The 19,118-nt window shown below is 38.9% G+C and overlaps 35 non-coding genes across 35 annotated transcripts; all 35 read right to left on the bottom strand.

Annotated features, from left to right (window-relative positions):
* Positions 1-485: 485 nt before the first annotated feature.
* Positions 486-559, bottom strand: TRNAT-AGU (transfer RNA threonine (anticodon AGU)). The gene has a single exon. It is a non-coding gene; the product is annotated as a tRNA-Thr (tRNA).
* A 604-nt stretch (positions 560-1,163) lies between these two features.
* Positions 1,164-1,237, bottom strand: TRNAT-UGU (transfer RNA threonine (anticodon UGU)). Its single transcript has one exon. It is a non-coding gene; the product is annotated as a tRNA-Thr (tRNA).
* Positions 1,238-1,496: 259 nt separating this feature from the next.
* TRNAT-UGU (transfer RNA threonine (anticodon UGU)) lies at positions 1,497-1,570 on the bottom strand. Its single transcript has one exon. It is a non-coding gene; the product is annotated as a tRNA-Thr (tRNA).
* A 526-nt stretch (positions 1,571-2,096) lies between these two features.
* On the bottom strand, positions 2,097-2,170 carry TRNAT-AGU (transfer RNA threonine (anticodon AGU)). The gene has a single exon. It is a non-coding gene; the product is annotated as a tRNA-Thr (tRNA).
* A 604-nt stretch (positions 2,171-2,774) lies between these two features.
* TRNAT-UGU (transfer RNA threonine (anticodon UGU)) lies at positions 2,775-2,848 on the bottom strand. The gene has a single exon. It is a non-coding gene; the product is annotated as a tRNA-Thr (tRNA).
* Positions 2,849-4,045: 1,197 nt separating this feature from the next.
* Positions 4,046-4,119, bottom strand: TRNAT-AGU (transfer RNA threonine (anticodon AGU)). Its single transcript has one exon. It is a non-coding gene; the product is annotated as a tRNA-Thr (tRNA).
* A 604-nt stretch (positions 4,120-4,723) lies between these two features.
* On the bottom strand, positions 4,724-4,797 carry TRNAT-UGU (transfer RNA threonine (anticodon UGU)). Its single transcript has one exon. It is a non-coding gene; the product is annotated as a tRNA-Thr (tRNA).
* A 597-nt stretch (positions 4,798-5,394) lies between these two features.
* On the bottom strand, positions 5,395-5,468 carry TRNAT-AGU (transfer RNA threonine (anticodon AGU)). The gene has a single exon. It is a non-coding gene; the product is annotated as a tRNA-Thr (tRNA).
* Positions 5,469-5,727: 259 nt separating this feature from the next.
* Positions 5,728-5,801, bottom strand: TRNAT-UGU (transfer RNA threonine (anticodon UGU)). The gene has a single exon. It is a non-coding gene; the product is annotated as a tRNA-Thr (tRNA).
* A 526-nt stretch (positions 5,802-6,327) lies between these two features.
* Positions 6,328-6,401, bottom strand: TRNAT-AGU (transfer RNA threonine (anticodon AGU)). Its single transcript has one exon. It is a non-coding gene; the product is annotated as a tRNA-Thr (tRNA).
* A 271-nt stretch (positions 6,402-6,672) lies between these two features.
* TRNAT-AGU (transfer RNA threonine (anticodon AGU)) lies at positions 6,673-6,746 on the bottom strand. Its single transcript has one exon. It is a non-coding gene; the product is annotated as a tRNA-Thr (tRNA).
* Positions 6,747-7,350: 604 nt separating this feature from the next.
* On the bottom strand, positions 7,351-7,424 carry TRNAT-AGU (transfer RNA threonine (anticodon AGU)). Its single transcript has one exon. It is a non-coding gene; the product is annotated as a tRNA-Thr (tRNA).
* Positions 7,425-7,683: 259 nt separating this feature from the next.
* Positions 7,684-7,757, bottom strand: TRNAT-UGU (transfer RNA threonine (anticodon UGU)). Its single transcript has one exon. It is a non-coding gene; the product is annotated as a tRNA-Thr (tRNA).
* An 853-nt stretch (positions 7,758-8,610) lies between these two features.
* TRNAT-AGU (transfer RNA threonine (anticodon AGU)) lies at positions 8,611-8,684 on the bottom strand. Its single transcript has one exon. It is a non-coding gene; the product is annotated as a tRNA-Thr (tRNA).
* A 271-nt stretch (positions 8,685-8,955) lies between these two features.
* Positions 8,956-9,030, bottom strand: TRNAT-AGU (transfer RNA threonine (anticodon AGU)). Its single transcript has one exon. It is a non-coding gene; the product is annotated as a tRNA-Thr (tRNA).
* Positions 9,031-9,543: 513 nt separating this feature from the next.
* TRNAT-AGU (transfer RNA threonine (anticodon AGU)) lies at positions 9,544-9,617 on the bottom strand. The gene has a single exon. It is a non-coding gene; the product is annotated as a tRNA-Thr (tRNA).
* A 271-nt stretch (positions 9,618-9,888) lies between these two features.
* On the bottom strand, positions 9,889-9,962 carry TRNAT-AGU (transfer RNA threonine (anticodon AGU)). The gene has a single exon. It is a non-coding gene; the product is annotated as a tRNA-Thr (tRNA).
* A 598-nt stretch (positions 9,963-10,560) lies between these two features.
* On the bottom strand, positions 10,561-10,634 carry TRNAT-AGU (transfer RNA threonine (anticodon AGU)). Its single transcript has one exon. It is a non-coding gene; the product is annotated as a tRNA-Thr (tRNA).
* A 271-nt stretch (positions 10,635-10,905) lies between these two features.
* On the bottom strand, positions 10,906-10,979 carry TRNAT-AGU (transfer RNA threonine (anticodon AGU)). The gene has a single exon. It is a non-coding gene; the product is annotated as a tRNA-Thr (tRNA).
* A 258-nt stretch (positions 10,980-11,237) lies between these two features.
* TRNAT-AGU (transfer RNA threonine (anticodon AGU)) lies at positions 11,238-11,311 on the bottom strand. The gene has a single exon. It is a non-coding gene; the product is annotated as a tRNA-Thr (tRNA).
* A 271-nt stretch (positions 11,312-11,582) lies between these two features.
* Positions 11,583-11,656, bottom strand: TRNAT-AGU (transfer RNA threonine (anticodon AGU)). The gene has a single exon. It is a non-coding gene; the product is annotated as a tRNA-Thr (tRNA).
* A 598-nt stretch (positions 11,657-12,254) lies between these two features.
* On the bottom strand, positions 12,255-12,328 carry TRNAT-AGU (transfer RNA threonine (anticodon AGU)). Its single transcript has one exon. It is a non-coding gene; the product is annotated as a tRNA-Thr (tRNA).
* A 271-nt stretch (positions 12,329-12,599) lies between these two features.
* On the bottom strand, positions 12,600-12,673 carry TRNAT-AGU (transfer RNA threonine (anticodon AGU)). The gene has a single exon. It is a non-coding gene; the product is annotated as a tRNA-Thr (tRNA).
* Positions 12,674-12,931: 258 nt separating this feature from the next.
* TRNAT-AGU (transfer RNA threonine (anticodon AGU)) lies at positions 12,932-13,005 on the bottom strand. The gene has a single exon. It is a non-coding gene; the product is annotated as a tRNA-Thr (tRNA).
* Positions 13,006-13,873: 868 nt separating this feature from the next.
* TRNAT-AGU (transfer RNA threonine (anticodon AGU)) lies at positions 13,874-13,947 on the bottom strand. Its single transcript has one exon. It is a non-coding gene; the product is annotated as a tRNA-Thr (tRNA).
* A 258-nt stretch (positions 13,948-14,205) lies between these two features.
* On the bottom strand, positions 14,206-14,279 carry TRNAT-AGU (transfer RNA threonine (anticodon AGU)). The gene has a single exon. It is a non-coding gene; the product is annotated as a tRNA-Thr (tRNA).
* Positions 14,280-14,896: 617 nt separating this feature from the next.
* Positions 14,897-14,970, bottom strand: TRNAT-AGU (transfer RNA threonine (anticodon AGU)). The gene has a single exon. It is a non-coding gene; the product is annotated as a tRNA-Thr (tRNA).
* A 271-nt stretch (positions 14,971-15,241) lies between these two features.
* On the bottom strand, positions 15,242-15,315 carry TRNAT-AGU (transfer RNA threonine (anticodon AGU)). The gene has a single exon. It is a non-coding gene; the product is annotated as a tRNA-Thr (tRNA).
* A 271-nt stretch (positions 15,316-15,586) lies between these two features.
* TRNAT-AGU (transfer RNA threonine (anticodon AGU)) lies at positions 15,587-15,660 on the bottom strand. The gene has a single exon. It is a non-coding gene; the product is annotated as a tRNA-Thr (tRNA).
* Positions 15,661-16,610: 950 nt separating this feature from the next.
* Positions 16,611-16,684, bottom strand: TRNAT-AGU (transfer RNA threonine (anticodon AGU)). The gene has a single exon. It is a non-coding gene; the product is annotated as a tRNA-Thr (tRNA).
* A 617-nt stretch (positions 16,685-17,301) lies between these two features.
* TRNAT-AGU (transfer RNA threonine (anticodon AGU)) lies at positions 17,302-17,375 on the bottom strand. Its single transcript has one exon. It is a non-coding gene; the product is annotated as a tRNA-Thr (tRNA).
* Positions 17,376-17,646: 271 nt separating this feature from the next.
* Positions 17,647-17,720, bottom strand: TRNAT-AGU (transfer RNA threonine (anticodon AGU)). Its single transcript has one exon. It is a non-coding gene; the product is annotated as a tRNA-Thr (tRNA).
* A 272-nt stretch (positions 17,721-17,992) lies between these two features.
* Positions 17,993-18,066, bottom strand: TRNAT-AGU (transfer RNA threonine (anticodon AGU)). Its single transcript has one exon. It is a non-coding gene; the product is annotated as a tRNA-Thr (tRNA).
* A 617-nt stretch (positions 18,067-18,683) lies between these two features.
* Positions 18,684-18,757, bottom strand: TRNAT-AGU (transfer RNA threonine (anticodon AGU)). The gene has a single exon. It is a non-coding gene; the product is annotated as a tRNA-Thr (tRNA).
* A 271-nt stretch (positions 18,758-19,028) lies between these two features.
* TRNAT-AGU (transfer RNA threonine (anticodon AGU)) lies at positions 19,029-19,102 on the bottom strand. Its single transcript has one exon. It is a non-coding gene; the product is annotated as a tRNA-Thr (tRNA).
* Positions 19,103-19,118: the final 16 nt, after the last annotated feature.

Genomic DNA, 19,118 nt, shown 5'->3' with positions numbered 1-19,118 from the left:
AATGATAGCATGTTCCGATTTACTTGCATATCATCCACCAGCCTAAGGAGAATTTCCCAACACTGGACGACTACCAATCATGAGTGTCAATAATGTAATTATCAAACAAGGAATTGTTCGGTGAAGCACCTAAATAAAAAAGGCACCACTGAGATTCGAACTCAGGATCTGCTGTTTACTAGACAGGCGCTTTAACCAACTAAGCCATGGCACCCTGGTCACGAACTTTGACCTTTCGTTTCTAACTCTCGGTACACTGTGTGGACATTATTACGATCCATATTAAGTGTCATACGTTTCATCGACACAGAGATATTCAAATTTCCAGGTAATTTTTATTTTTATAATGATAGCATGTTCCGATTTACTTGCATATCATCCACCAGCCTGAGGAGAATTTTCTGACACTGGACGAGCACCAATCATGAGTGTCAATAATGTAATTATCAAACAAGGAATTGTTCGGTGAAGCACCTAAATAAAAAAGGCACCACTGAGATTCGAACCCAGGATCTCCTGTTTACTAGACAGGCGCTTTAACCAACTAAGCCATGGCGCCCTGGTCACTTCCTTTGACCTTTCGTTTCGACCTCTCGGTGCACTGTATGGACATTATTACGATCCATAATAAGTGTCTTAAGTTTCATCGACACAGTGATATTTCAATTTCCAGGTTATTTTTATTTTTAAAATAATAGCATGTTCCGATTTACTTGCATATCATCCACCAGCCTAAAGAGAATTTCCAAACCCTAGACGAGTACCAATCATGAGTATCAATAATGTAATTATCAAACAAGGAATTGTTCGATGAAGCACCTAAATAAAAAAGGCACCACTGAGATTCGAACACAGGATCTCCTGTTAACTAGACAGGCGCTTTAACCAACTAAGCCATGGCTCCCTGGTCACAAACTTTGACCTTTCGTTTCGACCTCTCGGTGCACTGTATGGACATTATTACGATCCATAATAAGTGTCATAAGTTTCATCGACACAGTGATTTTTCAATTTGCAGGTTATTTTTATTTTTAAAATGATAGCATGTTCCGATTTACTTGCATATCATCCACCAGCCTAAAGAGAATTTCCCAACCCTGGACGAGTACAAATAATGTAATTATCAAACAAAGAATTGTTCGGTGAAGCACCTAAATAAAAATAGGCACCACTGAGAGTCGAACTCAGGATCTCCTGTTTACAAGACAGGCGCTTTAACCAACTAAGCCATGACGCCCTGGTCACAAATTTTGATCTTTCGTTTCTACCTCTCGGTACACTGTGTGGACATTATTACGATCCATATTAAGTGTCATACGTTTCATCGACACAGTGATATTTCAATTGCCAGGTTATTTTTATTTTTAAAATGATAGCATGTTTCGATTTATTTGCATATCATCCACCAGCCTAAAGAGAATTTCCCAACCCTGGACGAGTACAAATAATGTAATTATCAAACAAAGAATTGTTCGGTGAAGCACCTAAATAAAAATAGGCACCACTGAGAGTCGAACTCAGGATCTCCTGTTTACAAGACAGGCGCTTTAACCAACTAAGCCATGACGCCCTGGTCACGAATTTTGACCTTTCGTTTCTACCTCTCGGTACACTGTGTGGACATTATTACGATCCATATTAAGTGTCATATGTTTCATCGACACAGTGATATTTCAATTGCCAGGTTATTTTTATTTTTAAAATGATAGCATGTTTCGATTTATTTGCATATCATCCACCAGCCTAAAGAGAATTTCCCAACCCTGGACGAGTACCAATCATGAGTGTCAATAATGTAATTATCAAACAACTAAGCCATGGCGCCCTGGTCACGAATTTTGACCTTTCGTTTCTACCTCTCGGTACACTGTGTGGATATTATTACGATCCATATTAAGTGTCATACGTTTCATCGACACAGTGATATTCCAATTTCCAGGTAATTTTTATTTTTATAATGATAGCATGTTCCGATTTACTTGCATATCATCCACCAGCCTAAGGAGAATTTCCCAACACTGGGCGACTACCAATCATGAGTGTCAATAATGTAATTATCAAACAAGGAATTGTTCGGTGAAGCACCTAAATAAAAAAGGCACCACTGAGATTCGAACTCAGGATCTCCTGTTTACTAGACAGGCGCTTTAACCAACTAAGCCATGGTACCCTGGTCACGAACTTTGACCTTTCGTTTCTAACTCTCGGTACACTGTGTGGACATTATTACGATCCATATTAAGTGTCATACGTTTCATCGACACAGAGATATTCAAATTTCCAGGTAATTTTTATTTTTATAATGATAGCATGTTCCGATTTACTTGCATATCATCCACCAGCCTGAGGAGAATTTTCTGACACTGGACGAGCACCAATCATGAGTGTCAATAATGTAATTATCAAACAAGGAATTGTTCGGTGAAGCACCTAAATAAAAAAGGCACCACTGAGATTCGAACACAGGATCTCCTGTTAACTAGACAGGCGCTTTAACCAACTAAGCCATGGCTCCCTGGTCACAAACTTTGACCTTTCGTTTCGACCTCTCGGTGCACTGTATGGACATTATTACGATCCATAATAAGTGTCATAAGTTTCATCGACACAGTGATATTTCAATTTGCAGGTTATTTTTATTTTTAAAATGATAGCATGTTCCGATTTACTTGCATATCATCCACCAGCCTAAAGAGAATTTCCCAACCCTGGACGAGTACAAATAATGTAATTATCAAACAAAGAATTGTTCGGTGAAGCACCTAAATAAAAATAGGCACCACTGAGAGTCGAACTCAGGATCTCCTGTTTACAAGACAGGCGCTTTAACCAACTAAGCCATGACGCCCTGGTCACAAATTTTGATCTTTCGTTTCTACCTCTCGGTACACTGTGTGGACATTATTACGATCCATATTAAGTGTCATACGTTTCATCGACACAGTGATATTTCAATTGCCAGGTTATTTTTATTTTTAAAATGATAGCATGTTTCGATTTATTTGCATATCATCCACCAGCCTAAAGAGAATTTCCCAACCCTGGACGAGTACCAATCATGAGTTCAATAATGTAATTATCAAACAACTAAGCCATGGCGCCCTGGTCACGAATTTTGACCTTTCGTTTCTACCTCTCGGTACACTGTGTGGATATTATTACGATCCATATTAAGTGTCATACGTTTCATCGACACAGTGATATTCCAATTTCCAGGTAATTTTTATTTTTATAATGATAGCATGTTCCGATTTACTTGCATATCATCCACCAGCCTAAGGAGAATTTCCCAACACTGGACGACTACCAATCATGAGTGTCAATAATGTAATTATCAAACAAGGAATTGTTCGGTGAAGCACCTAAATAAAAAATTCACCACTGAGATTCGAAATAGACAGGCGCTTTAATCAACTAAGCCATGGCGCCTTGGTCACGAACTTTAACCTTTCGTTTCGACCTCTCGGTACACTGTGTGGACATTATTACGATCCATAATAAGTGTCATAAGTTTCATCGACACAGTGATATTTCAATTTCCAAGCTATTTTTATTTTTAAAATGATAGCATGTTCCGATTTACTTGCATATCATCCACCAGCCTAAGGAGAATTTCCCAACACTGGACGACTACCAATCATGAGTGTCAATAATGTAATTATCAAACAAGGAATTGTTCGGTGAAGCACCTAAATAAAAAAGGCACCACTGAGATTCGAACTCAGGATCTGCTGTTTACTAGACAGGCGCTTTAACCAACTAAGCCATGGCACCCTGGTCACGAACTTTGACCTTTCGTTTCTAACTCTCGGTACACTGTGTGGACATTATTACGATCCATATTAAGTGTCATACGTTTCATCGACACAGAGATATTCAAATTTCCAGGTAATTTTTATTTTTATAATGATAGCATGTTCCGATTTACTTGCATATCATCCACCAGCCTGAGGAGAATTTTCTGACACTGGACGAGCACCAATCATGAGTGTCAATAATGTAATTATCAAACAAGGAATTGTTCGGTGAAGCACCTAAATAAAAAAGGCACCACTGAGATTCGAACCCAGGATCTCCTGTTTACTAGACAGGCGCTTTAACCAACTAAGCCATGGCGCCCTAGTCACTTCCTTTGACCTTTCGTTTCGACCTCTCGGTGCACTGTATGGACATTATTACGATCCATAATAAGTGTCTTAAGTTTCATCGACACAGTGATATTTCAATTTCCAGGTTATTTTTATTTTTAAAATAATAGCATGTTCCGATTTACTTGCATATCATCCACCAGCCTAAAGAGAATTTCCAAACCCTAGACGAGTACCAATCATGAGTATCAATAATGTAATTATCAAACAAGGAATTGTTCGATGAAGCACCTAAATAAAAAAGGCACCACTGAGATTCGAACACAGGATCTCCTGTTAACTAGACAGGCGCTTTAACCAACTAAGCCATGGCTCCCTGGTCACAAACTTTGACCTTTCGTTTCGACCTCTCGGTGCACTGTATGGACATTATTACGATCCATAATAAGTGTCATAAGTTTCATCGACACAGTGATATTTCAATTTGCAGGTTATTTTTATTTTTAAAATGATAGCATGTTCCGATTTACTTGCATATCATCCACCAGCCTAAAGAGAATTTCCCAACCCTGGACGAGTACAAATAATGTAATTATCAAACAAAGAATTGTTCGGTGAAGCACCTAAATAAAAATAGGCACCACTGAGAGTCGAACTCAGGATCTCCTGTTTACAAGACAGGCGCTTTAACCAACTAAGCCATGACGCCCTGGTCACAAATTTTGATCTTTCGTTTCTACCTCTCGGTACACTGTGTGGACATTATTACGATCCATATTAAGTGTCATACGTTTCATCGACACAGTGATATTTCAATTGCCAGGTTATTTTTATTTTTAAAATGATAGCATGTTTCGATTTATTTGCATATCATCCACCAGCCTAAAGAGAATTTCCCAACCCTGGACGAGTACCAATCATGAGTTCAATAATGTAATTATCAAACAAGGAATTGTTCGGTGAAGCACCTAAATAAAAAATTCACCACTGAGATTCGAAATAGACAGGCGCTTTAATCAACTAAGCCATGGCGCCTTGGTCACGAACTTTAACCTTTCGTTTCGACCTCTCGGTACACTGTGTGGACATTATTACGATCCATAATAAGTGTCATAAGTTTCATCGACACAGTGATATTTCAATTTCCAAGCTATTTTTATTTTTAAAATGATAGCATGTTCCGATTTACTTGCATATCATCCACCAGCCTAAGGAGAATTTCCCAACACTGGACGACTACCAATCATGAGTGTCAATAATGTAATTATCAAACAAGGAATTGTTCGGTGAAGCACCTAAATAAAAAAGGCACCACTGAGATTCGAACTCAGGATCTCCTGTTTACTAGACAGGCGCTTTAACCAACTAAGCCATGGCGCCCTGGTCACGAATTTTGACCTTTCGTTTCGACCTCTCGGTACACTGTGTGGACATTATTACGATCCATAATAAGTGTCATAAGTTTCATCGACACAGTGATATTTCAATTTCCAAGCTATTTTAATTTTTAAAATGATAGCATGTTCCGATTTACTTGCATATCATCCACCAGCCTAAAGAGAATTTCCCAACCCTGGACGAGTACAAATAATGTAATTATCAAACAAAGAATTGTTCGGTGAAGCACCTAAATAAAAATAGGCACCACTGAGAGTCGAACTCAGGATCTCCTGTTTACAAGACAGGCGCTTTAACCAACTAAGCCATGACGCCCTGGTCACGAATTTTGACCTTTCGTGTCTACCTCTCGGTACACTGTGTGGACATTATTACGATCCATATTAAGTGTCATACGTTTCATCGACACAGTGATATTTCAATTGCCAGGTTATTTTTATTTTTAAAATGATAGCATGTTTCGATTTATTTGCATATCATCCACTAGCCTAAAGAGAATTTCCCAACCCTGGACGAGTACCAATCATGAGTGCCAATAATGTAATTATCAAACAACTAAGCCATGGCGCCCTGGTCACGAATTTTGACCTTTCGTTTCTACCTCTCGGTACACTGTGTGGATATTATTACGATCCATATTAAGTGTCATACGTTTCATCGACACAGTGATATTCCAATTTCCAGGTAATTTTTATTTTTATAATGATAGCATGTTCCGATTTACTTGCATATCATCCACCAGCCTAAGGAGAATTTCCCAACACTGGACGACTACCAATCATGAGTGTCAATAATGTAATTATCAAACAAGGAATTGTTCGGTGAAGCACCTAAATAAAAAAGGCACCACTGAGATTCGAACTCAGGATCTCCTGTTTACTAGACAGGCGCTTTAACCAACTAAGCCATGGCACCCTGGTCACGAACTTTGACCTTTCGTTTCTAACTCTCGGTACACTGTGTGGACATTATTACGATCCATATTAAGTGTCATACGTTTCATCGACCCAGAGATATTCAAATTTCCAGGTAATTTTTATTTTTATAATGATAGCATGTTCCGATTTACTTGCATATCATCCACCAGCCTGAGGAGAATTTTCTGACACTGGACGAGCACCAATCATGAGTGTCAATAATGTAATTATCAAACAAGGAATTGTTCGGTGAAGCACCTAAATAAAAAAGGCACCACTGAGATTCGAACTCAGGATCTCCTGTTTACTAGACAGGCGCTTTAACCAACTAAGCCATGGCACCCTGGTCACGAACTTTGACCTTTCGTTTCTAACTCTCGGTGCACTGTATGAACATGATTACGATCCATAATAAGTGTCATAAGTTTCATCGACACAGTGATATTTCAATTTCCAAGCTATTTTTATTTTTAAAATGATAGCATGTTCCGATTTACTTGCATATCATCCACCAGCCTAAAGAGAATTTCCCAACCCTGGACGAGTACAAATAATGTAATTATCAAACAAAGAATTGTTCGGTGAAGCACCTAAATAAAAATAGGCACCACTGAGAGCCGAACTCAGGATCTCCTGTTTACTAGACAGGCGCTTTAACCAACTAAGCCATGGCACCCTGGTCACGAACTTTGACCTTTCGTTTCTAACTCTCGGTACACTGTGTGGACATTATTACGATCCATATTAAGTGTCATACGTTTCATCGACACAGAGATATTCAAATTTCCAGGTAATTTTTATTTTTATAATGATAGCATGTTCCGATTTACTTGCATATCATCCACCAGCCTGAGGAGAATTTTCTGACACTGGACGAGCACCAATCATGAGTGTCAATAATGTAATTATCAAACAAGGAATTGTTCGGTGAAGCACCTAAATAAAAAAGGCACCACTGAGATTCGAACTCAGGATCTCCTGTTTACTAGACAGGCGCTTTAACCAACTAAGCCATGGCACCCTGGTCACGAACTTTGACCTTTCGTTTCTAACTCTCGGTGCACTGTATGAACATGATTACGATCCATAATAAGTGTCATAAGTTTCATCGACACAGTGATATTTCAATTTCCAAGCTATTTTTATTTTTAAAATGATAGCATGTTCCGATTTACTTGCATATCATCCACCAGCCTAAAGAGAATTTCCAAACCCTGGACGAGTACAAATAATGTAATTATCAAACAAAGAATTGTTCGGTGAAGCACCTAAATAAAAATAGGCACCACTGACAGTCGAACTCAGGATCTCCTGTTTACAAGACAGGCGCTTTAACCAACTAAGCCATGACGCCCTGGTCACGAATTTTGACCTTTCGTTTCTACCTCTCGGTACACTGTGTGGACATTATTACGATCCATATTAAGTGTCATACGTTTCATCGACACAGTGATATTTCAATTGCCAGGTTATTTTTATTTTTAAAATGATAGCATGTTTCGATTTATTTGCATATCATCCACCAGCCTAAAGAGAATTTCCCAACCCTGGACGAGTACCAATCATGAGTGTCAATAATGTAATTATCAAACAACTAAGCCATGGCGCCCTGGTCACGAATTTTGACCTTTCGTTTCTACCTCTCGGTACACTGTGTGGATATTATTACGATCCATATTAAGTGTCATACGTTTCATCGACACAGTGATATTCCAATTTCCAGGTAATTTTTATTTTTATAATGATAGCATGTTCCGATTTACTTGCATATCATCCACCAGCCTAAGGAGAATTTCCCAACACTGGACGACTACCAATCATGAGTGTCAATAATGTAATTATCAAACAAGGAATTGTTCGGTGAAGCGCCTAAATAAAAAATTCACCACTGAGATTCGAAATAGACAGGCGCTTTAATCAACTAAGCCATGGCGCCTTGGTCACGAACTTTAACCTTTCGTTTCGACCTCTCGGTACACTGTGTGGACATTATTACGATCCATAATAAGTGTCATAAGTTTCATCGACACAGTGATATTTCAATTTCCAAGCTATTTTTATTTTTAAAATGATAGCATGTTCCGATTTACTTGCATATCATCCACCAGCCTAAGGAGAATTTCCCAACACTGGACGACTACCAATCATGAGTGTCAATAATGTAATTATCAAACAAGGAATTGTTCGGTGAAGCACCTAAATAAAAAAGGCACCACTGAGATTCGAACTCAGGATCTCCTGTTTACTAGACAGGCGCTTTAACCAACTAAGCCATGGCACCCTGGTCACGAACTTTGACCTTTCGTTTCTAACTCTCGGTACACTGTGTGGACATTATTACGATCCATATTAAGTGTCATACGTTTCATCGACACAGAGATATTCAAATTTCCAGGTAATTTTTATTTTTATAATGATAGCATGTTCCGATTTACTTGCATATCATCCACCAGCCTGAGGAGAATTTTCTGACACTGGACGAGCACCAATCATGAGTGTCAATAATGTAATTATCAAACAAGGAATTGTTCGGTGAAGCACCTAAATAAAAAAGGCACCACTGAGATATCGAACTCAGGATCTCCTGTTTACTAGACAGGCGCTTTAACCAACTAAGCCATGGCACCCTGGTCACGAACTTTGACCTTTCGTTTCTAACTCTCGGTGCACTGTATGAACATGATTACGATCCATAATAAGTGTCATAAGTTTCATCGACACAGTGATATTTCAATTTCCAAGCTATTTTTATTTTTAAAATGATAGCATGTTCCGATTTACTTGCATATCATCCACCAGCCTAAGGAGAATTTCCCAACCCCGGACGAGTACCAATCATGAGTGTCAATAATGTAATTATCAAACAACTAAGCCATGGCGCCCTGGTCACGAATTTTGACCTTTCGTTTCTACCTCTCGCTACACTGTGTGGATATTATTACGATCCATATTAAGTGTCATACGTTTCATCGACACAGTGATATTCCAATTTCCAGGTAATTTTTATTTTTATAATGACAGCATGTTCCGATTTACTTGCATATCATTCACCAGCCTGAAGAGAATTTCCCAACCCAGGACGAGTACAAATAATGTAATTATCAAACAAGGAATTGTTCGGTGAAGCACCTAAATAAAAAAGGCACCACTGAGATTCGAACTCAGGATCTCCTGTTTACTAGACAGGCGCTTTAACCAACAAAGCCATGGCGCCCTGGTCACATCCTTTGACCTTTCGTTTCGACCTCTCGGTGCACTGTATGGACATTATTACGATCCATAATAAGTGTCTTATGTTTCATCGACACAGTGATATTTCAATTTCCAGGTTATTTTTATTTTTAAAATAATAGCATGTTCCGATTTACTTGCATATCATCCACCAGCCTAAAGAGAATTTCCAAACCCTAGACGAGTACCAATCATGAGTGTCAATAATGTAATTATCAAACAAGGAATTGTTCGGTGAAGCACCTAAATAAAAAAGGCACCACTGAGATTCGAACTCAGGATATCCTGTTAACTAGACAGGCGCTTTAACCAACTGAGCCATGGCGCCCTGGTCACGAATTTTGACCTTTCGTTTCTAACTCTCGGTACACTGTGTGGATATTATTACGATCCATATTAAGTGTCATACGTTTCATCGACACAGTGATATTTCAATTGCCAGGTTATTTTTATTTTTAAAATGATAGCATGTTCCGATTTATTTGCATATCATCCACCAGCCTAAAGAGAATTTCCCAACCCTGGACGGGTACTAATCATGAGTGTCAATAATGTAATTATCAAACAAGGAATTGTTCGGTGAAGCACCTAAATAAAAAAGGCACCACTGAGATTCGAAATAGACAGGCGCTTTAATCAACTAAGCCATGGCGCCCTGGTCACGAACTTTGACCTTTCGTTTCGACCTCTCGGTACACTGTGTGGACATTATTACGATCCATAATAAGTGTCATAAGTTTCATCGACACAGTGATATTTCAATTTCCAAGCTATTTTTATTTTTAAAATGATAGCATGTTCCGATTTACTTGCATATCATCCACCAGCCTAAGGAGAATTTCCCAACACTGGACGACTACCAATCATGAGTGTCAATAATGTAATTATCAAACAAGGAATTGTTCGGTGAAGCACCTAAATAAAAAAGGCACCACTGAGATTCGAACTCAGGATCTCCTGTTTACTAGACAGGCGCTTTAACCAACTAAGCCATGGCACCCTGGTCACGAACTTTGTCCTTTCGTTTCTAACTCTCGGTACACTGTGTGGACATTATTACGATCCATATTAAGTGTCATACGTTTCATCGACACAGAGATATTCTAATTTCCAGGTAATTTTTATTTTTATAATGATAGCATGTTCCGATTTACTTGCATATCATCCACCAGCCTAAGGAGAATTTCCCAACACTGGACGAGTACCAATCATGAGTGTCAATAATGTAATTATCAAACAAGGAATTGTTCGGTGAAGCACCTAAATAAAATAGGCACCACTGAGATTCGAACTCAGGATCTCCTGTTTACTAGACAGGCGCTTTAACCAACTAAGCCATGGCGCCCTAGTCGCGAATTTTGACCTTTCGTTTCTACCTCTCGGTACACTGTGTGGATATTATTACGATCCATATTAAGTGTCATACGTTTCATCGACACAGTGATATTCCAATTTCCAGGTAATTTTTATTTTTATAATGATAGCATGTTCCGATTTACTTGCATATCATCCACCAGTGTGAAGAGAATTTCCCAACCCTGGACGAGTACAAATAATGTAATTATCAAACAAGGAATTGTTCGGTGAAGCACCTAAATAAAAAAGGCACCACTGAGATTCGAACTCAGGATCTCCTGTTTACTAGACAGGCGCTTTAACCAACTAAGCCATGGCACCCTGGCCACGAACTTTGACCTTTCGTTTCTAACTCTCGGTGCACTGTATGGACATGATTACGATCCATAATAAGTGTCATAAGTTTCATCGACACAGTGATATTTCAATTTCCAAGCTATTTTTATTTTTAAAATGATAGCATTTTCAGATTTACTTGCATATCATCCACCAGCCTAAGGAGAATTTCCCAACCCTGGACGAGTACCAATCATGAGTGTCAATAATGTAATTATCAAACAAGGAATTGTTCAGTGAAGCACCTAAATAAAAAAGGCACCACTGAGAGTCGAACTCAGGATCTCCTGTTTACTAGACAGGCGCTTTAACCAACTAAGCCATGGCGCCCTGGTCACGAATTTTGACCTTTCGTTTCTACCTCTCGGTACACTGTGTGGATATTATTACGATCCATATTAAGTGTCATACGTTTCATCGACACAGTGATATTCCAATTTCCAGGTAATTTTTATTTTTGTAATGATAGCATGTTCCGATTTACTTGCATATCATCCAGCAGCCTAAAGAGAATTTCCCAACCCTGGACGGGTACCAATCATGAGTGTCAATAATGTAATTATCAAACAAGGAATTGTTCGGTGAAGCACCTAAATAAAAAAGGCACCACTGAGATTCGAAATAGACAGGCGCTTTAATCAACTAAGCCATGGCGCCCTGGTCACGAACTTTGACCTTTCGTTTCGACCTCTCGGTACACTGTGTGGACATTATTACGATCCATAATAAGTGTCATAAGTTTCATCGACACAGTGATATTTCAATTTCCAAGCTATTTTTATTTTTAAAATGATAGCATCTTCAGATTTACTTGCATATCATCCACCAGCCTAAGGAGAATTTCCCAACACTGGACGACTACCAATCATGAGTGTCAATAATGTAATTATCAAACAAGGAATTGTTCGGTGAAGCACCTAAATAAAAAAGGCACCACTGAGATTCGAACTCAGGATCTCCTGTTTACTAGACAGGCGCTTTAACCAACTAAGCCATGGCACCCTGGTCACGAACTTTGACCTTTCGTTTCTAACTCTCGGTACACTGTGTGGACATTATTACGATCCATATTAAGTGTCATACGTTTCATCGACACAGAGATATTCTAATTTCCAGGTAATTTTTATTTTTATAATGATAGCATGTTCCGATTTACTTGCATATCATCCACCAGCCTAAGGAGAATTTCCCAACACTGGACGAGTACCAATCATGAGTGTCAATAATGTAATTATCAAACAAGGAATTGTTCGGTGAAGCACCTAAATAAAAAAGGCACCACTGAGATTCGAACTCAGGATCTCCTGTTTACTAGACAGGCGCTTTAACCAACTAAGCCATGGCGCCCTAGTCGCGAAATTTGACCTTTCGTTTCTACCTCTCGGTACACTGTGTGGATATTATTACGATCCATATTAAGTGTCATACGTTTCATCGACACAGTGATATTCCAATTTCCAGGTAATTTTTATTTTTATAATGATAGCATGTTCCGATTTACTTGCATATCATCCACCAGTGTGAAGAGAATTTCCCAACCCTGGACGAGTACAAATAATGTAATTATCAAACAAGGAATTGTTCGGTGAAGCACCTAAATAAAAAAGGCACCACTGAGATTCGAACTCAGGATCTCCTGTTTACTAGACAGGCGCTTTAACCAACTAAGCCATGGCACCCTGGCCACGAACTTTGACCTTTCGTTTCTAACTCTCGGTGCACTGTATGGACATGATTACGATCCATAATAAGTGTCATAAGTTTCATCGACACAGTGATATTCTAATTTCCAAGCTATTTTTATTTTTAAAATGATAGCATGTTCCGATTTACTTGCATGTCATCCACCAGCCTGAAGAGAATTTCCTAACCCTGGACGAGTACCAATCATGAGTGTCAATAATGTAATTATCAAACAAGGAATTTAACCAACTAAGCCATAGCGCCCTGGTCACGAATTTTGACCTTTCGTTTCTACCTCTCGGTACACTGTGTGGACATTATTACGATCCATATTAAGTGTCATACGTTTCATCGACACAGTGATATTCCAATTTCCAGGTAATTTTTATTTTTATAATGATAGCATGTTCCGATTTACTTGCTTATCATCCACCAGCCTGAAGAGAATTTCCCAACCCTGGACGAGTACCAATCATGAGTGTCAATAATGTAATTATCAAACAAGGAATTGTTCGGTGAAGCACCTAAATAAAAAAAAGGCACCACTGAGATAGGAAATAGACAGGCGCTTTAATCAACTAAGCCATGGCGCCCTGGTCACGAACTTTGACCTTTCGTTTCGACCTCTCGGTACACTGTGTGGACATTATTACGATCCATAATAAGTGTCATAAGTTTCATCGACACAGTGATATTTCAATTTCCAAGCTATTTTTATTTTTAAAATGATAGCATGTTCCGATTTACTTGCATATCATCCACCAGCCTAAGGAGAATTTCCCAACACTGGACGACTACCAATCATGAGTGTCAATAATGTAATTATCAAACAAGGAATTGGTCAGTGAAGCACCTAAATAAAAAGGGCACCACTGAAATTCGAACTCAGGATCTCCTGTTTACTAGACAGGCGCTTTAACCAACTAAGCCATGGCGCCCTGGTCACGAATTTTGACCTTTCGTTTCTACCTCTCGGTACACTGTGTGGATATTATTACGATCCATATTAAGTGTCATACGTTTCATCGACACAGTGATATTCCAATTTCCAGGTAATTTTTATTTTTATAATGATAGCATGTTCCGATTTACTTGCATGTCATCCACCAGCCTGAAGAGAATTTCCCAACCCTGGACGAGTACAAATAATGTAATTATCAAACAAGGAATTGTTCGGTGAAGCGCCTAAATAAAAAAGGCACCACTGAGAGTCGAACTCAGGATCTCCTGTTTACTAGACAGGCGCTTTAACCAACTAAGCCATGGTGCCCTGGTCACGAACTTTGACCTTTCGTTTCTACCACTCGGTACACTGTGTGGATATTATTACGATCCATATTAAGTGTCATAAGTTTCATCGACACAGTGATATTTCAATTTCCAGGTATTTTTTATTTTTATAATGATAGCATGTTCCGATTTACTTGCATATCATCCACCAGCCTGAGGAAAATTTTCTGAAACTGGACGAGTACCAATCATGAGTGTCAATAATGTAATTATCAAACAAGGAATTGTTCGGTGAAGCACCTAAATAAAAAAGGCACCACTGAGATTCAAACTGAGGATCTCCTGTTTACTAGACAGGCGCTTTAACCAACTAAGCCATGGCACCCTGGTCACGAAATTTGACCTTTCGTTTCGACCTCTCGGTGCACTGCATGGACATTATTACGATCCATAATAAGTGTCATAAGTTTCATCGACACAGTGATATTTCAATTTCCAGGCTATTTTTATTTTTAAAATGATAGCATGTTCCGATTTACTTGCATATCATCCACCAGCCTAAGGAGAATTTCCCAACCCTGGACGAGTACCAATCATGAGTGTCAATAATGTAATTATCAAACAAGGAATTGTTCGGTGAAGCACCTAAATAAAAATAGGCACCACTGAGAGTCGAACTCAGGATCTCCTGTTTACTAGACAGGCGCTTTAACCAACTAAGCCATGGCACCCTGTTCCCGAACTTTGACCTTTCGTTTCTACCTCGCGGTACACTGTGTGGACATTATTACGATCCATATTAAGTGTCATACGTTTCATCGACACAGTGATATTCCAATTTCCAGGTAATTTTTATTTTTATAATGATAGCATGTTCCGATTTACTTGCTTATCATCCACCAGCCTGAGGAGAATTTTCTGACACTGGACGAGTACCAATCATGAGTGTCAATAATGTAATTATCAAACAAGGAATTGTTCGGTGAAGCACCTAAATAAAAAAGGCACCACTGAGATTCGAACTCAGGATCTCCTGTTTACTAGACAGGCGCTTTAACCAACTAAGCCATGGCGCCCTGGTCACGAATTTTGACCTTTCGTTTCGACCTCTCGGTACACTGTGTGGACATTATTACGATCCATAATAAGTGTCATAAGTTTCATCGACACAGTGATATTTCAATTTCCAAGCTATTTTTATTTTTAAAATGATAGCATGTTCCGATTTACTTGCATATCATCCACCAGCCTAAGGAGAATTTCCCAACCCTGGACGAGTACCAATCATGAGTGTCAGTAATGTAATTATCAAACAAGGCATTGTTCAGTGAAGCACCTAAATAAAAAAGGCACCACTGAAATTCGAACTCAGGTTCTCCTGTTTACTAGACAGGCGCTTTAACCAACTAAGCCATGGCGCCCTGGTCACGATTTTTGACCTTTCGTTTCTACCTATCGGTACACTGTGTGGATATTATTACGATCCATATTAAGTGTCATACGTTTCATCGACACAGTGTTATTCCAATTTCCAGGTAATTTTTATTTTTATAATGATAGCATGTTCCGATTTACATTGCATGTCATCCACCAGCCTGAAGAGAATTTCCCAACCCTGGACGAGTACAAATAATGTAATTATCCAACAAGGAATTGTTCGGTGAAGCACCTAAATAAAAAAGGCACCACTGAGATTCGAACTCACGATCTCCTGTTTACTAGACTGGCGCTTTAACCAACTAAGCCATGGCGCCCTGGTCACGAATTTTGACCTTTCGTTTCTACCTCTCGGTACACTGAGTGGATATTATTACGATCCATATTAAGTGTCATACGTTTCATCGATACAGTGATATTCCAATTTCCAGGTAATTTTTATTTTTATAATGATAGCATGTTCCGATTTACTTGCATATCATCCACCAGCCTGAGGAAAATTTTCTGAAACTGGACGAGTACCAATCATGAGTGTCAATAATGTAATTATCAAACAAGGAATTGTTCGGAAAAGCACCTAAATAAAAAAGGCACCACTGAGATTCAAACTGAGGATCTCCTGTTTACTAGACAGGCGCTTTAACCAACTAAGCCATGGCACCCTGGTCACGAAATTTGACCTTTCGTTTCGACCTCTCGGTGCACTGCATGGACATTATTACGATCCATAATAAGTGTCATAAGTTTCATCGACACAGTGATATTTCAATTTCCAGGCTATTTTTATTTTTAAAATGATAGCATGTTCCGATTTACTTGCATATCATCCACCAGCCTAAGGAGAATTTCCCAACCCTGGACGAGTACCAATCATGAGTGTCAATAATGTAATTATCAAACAAGGAATTGTTCGGTGAAGCACCTAAATAAAAATAGGCACCACTGAGAGTCGAACTCAGGATCTCCTGTTTACTAGACAGGCGCTTTAACCAACTAAGCCATGGCACCCTGTTCCCGAACTTCGACCTTTCGTTTCTACCTCGCGGTACACTGTGTGGACATTATTACGATCCATATTAAGTGTCATACATTTCATCGACACAGTGATATTCAAATTTGCAGGTAATTTTTATTTTTATAATGATAGCATGTTCCGATTTACTTGCATATAATCCACCAGCCTGAGGAGATTTTTTTAACACTGGACGAGTACCAATCATGAGTGTCAATAATGTAATTATCAAACAAGGAATTGTTCGGTGAAGCACCTAAATAAAAAAGGCACCACTGAGATTCAAACTGAGGATCTCCTGTTTACTAGACAGGCGCTTTAACCAACTAAGCCATGGCACCCTGGTCACGAAATTTGACCTTTCGTTTCGACCTCTCGGTGCACTGCATGGACATTATTACGATCCATAATAAGTGTCATAAGTTTCATCGACACAGTGATATTTCAATTTCCAGGCTATTTTTATTTTTAAAATGATAGCATGTTCCGATTTACTTGCATATCATCCACCAGCCTAAGGAGAATTTCCCAACCCTGGACGAGTACCAATCATGAGTGTCAATAATGTAATTATCAAACAAGGAATTGTTCGGTGAAGCACCTAAATAAAAATAGGCACCACTGAGAGTCGAACTCAGGATCTCCTGTTTACTAGACAGGCGCTTTAACCAACTAAGCCATGGCACCCTGTTCCCGAACTTTGACCTTTCGTTTCTACCTCGCGGTACACTGTGTGGACATTATTACGATCCATATTAAGTGTCATACATTTCATCGACACAGTGATATTCAAATTTGCAGGTAATTTTTATTTTTATAATGATAGCATGTTCCGATTTACTTGCATATAATCCACCAGCCTGAGGAGAATTTTTTAACACTGGACGAGTACCAATCATGAGTGTCAATAATGTAATTATCAAACAAAGAATTGTTCGGTGAAGCACCTAAATAAAAAAGGCACCACTGAGATTCGAACTCAGGATCTCCTGTTTACTAGACAGGCGCTTTAACCAACTAAGCCATAGCGCCCTGGTCACGAAATTTGACCTTTCGTTTCGACCTCTCGGTGCACTGCATGGACATTATTACGATCCATAATAAGTGTCATAAGTTTCATCGACACAGTGATATTTCAATTTCCAGGCTATTTTTATTTTTAAAATGATAGCATGTTCCGATTTACTTGCATATCATCCACCAGCCTAAGGAGAATTTCCCAACCCTGGACGAGTACCAATCATGAGTGTCAATAATGTAATTATCAAACAAGGAATTGTTCGGTGAAGCACCTAAATAAAAATAGGCACCACTGAGAGTCGAACTCAGGATCTCCTGTTTACTAGACAGGCGCTTTAACCAACTAAGCCATGGCACCCTGTTCCCGAACTTCGACCTTTCGTTTCTACCTCGCGGTACACTGTGTGGACATTATTACGATCCATATTAAGTGTCATACATTTCATCGACACAGTGATATTCAAATTTGCAGGTAATTTTTATTTTTATAATGATAGCATGTTCCGATTTACTTGCATATAATCCACCAGCCTGAGGAGATTTTTTTAACACTGGACGAGTACCAATCATGAGTGTCAATAATGTAATTATCAAACAAGGAATTGTTCGGTGAAGCACCTAAATAAAAAAGGCACCACTGAGATTCAAACTGAGGATCTCCTGTTTACTAGACAGGCGCTTTAACCAACTAAGCCATGGCACCCTGGTCACGAAATTTGACCTTTCGTTTCGACCTCTCGGTGCACTGCATGGACATTATTACGATCCATAATAAGTGTCATAAGTTTCATCGACACAGTGATATTTCAATTTCCAGGCTATTTTTATTTTTAAAATGATAGCATGTTCCGATTTACTTGCATATCATCCACCAGCCTAAGGAGAATTTCCCAACCCTGGACGAGTACCAATCATGAGTGTCAATAATGTAATTATCAAACAAGGAATTGTTCGGTGAAGCACCTAAATAAAAATAGGCACCACTGAGAGTCGAACTCAGGATCTCCTGTTTACTAGACAGGCGCTTTAACCAACTAAGCCATGGCACCCTGTTCCCGAACTTTGACCTTTCGTTTCTACCTCGCGGTACACTGTGTGGACATTATTACGATCCATATTAAGTGTCATACATTTCATCGACACAGTGATATTCAAATTTGCAGGTAATTTTTATTTTTATAATGATAGCATGTTCCGATTTACTTGCATATAATCCACCAGCCTGAGGAGAATTTTTTAACACTGGACGAGTACCAATCATGAGTGTCAATAATGTAATTATCAAACAAAGAATTGTTCGGTGAAGCACCTAAATAAAAAAGGCACCACTGAGATTCGAACTCAGGATCTCCTGTTTACTAGACAGGCGCTTTAACCAACTAAGCCATAGCGCCCTGGTCACGAATTTTG

The sequence above is a fragment of the Saccoglossus kowalevskii genome, chromosome 5, assembly GCF_978046115.1.
Source record: "Saccoglossus kowalevskii chromosome 5, keSacKowa6.1, whole genome shotgun sequence".
Taxonomy (NCBI): Eukaryota; Metazoa; Hemichordata; class Enteropneusta; family Harrimaniidae; genus Saccoglossus; species Saccoglossus kowalevskii.
This window is presented reverse-complemented; position numbering and strand designations above follow the sequence as displayed.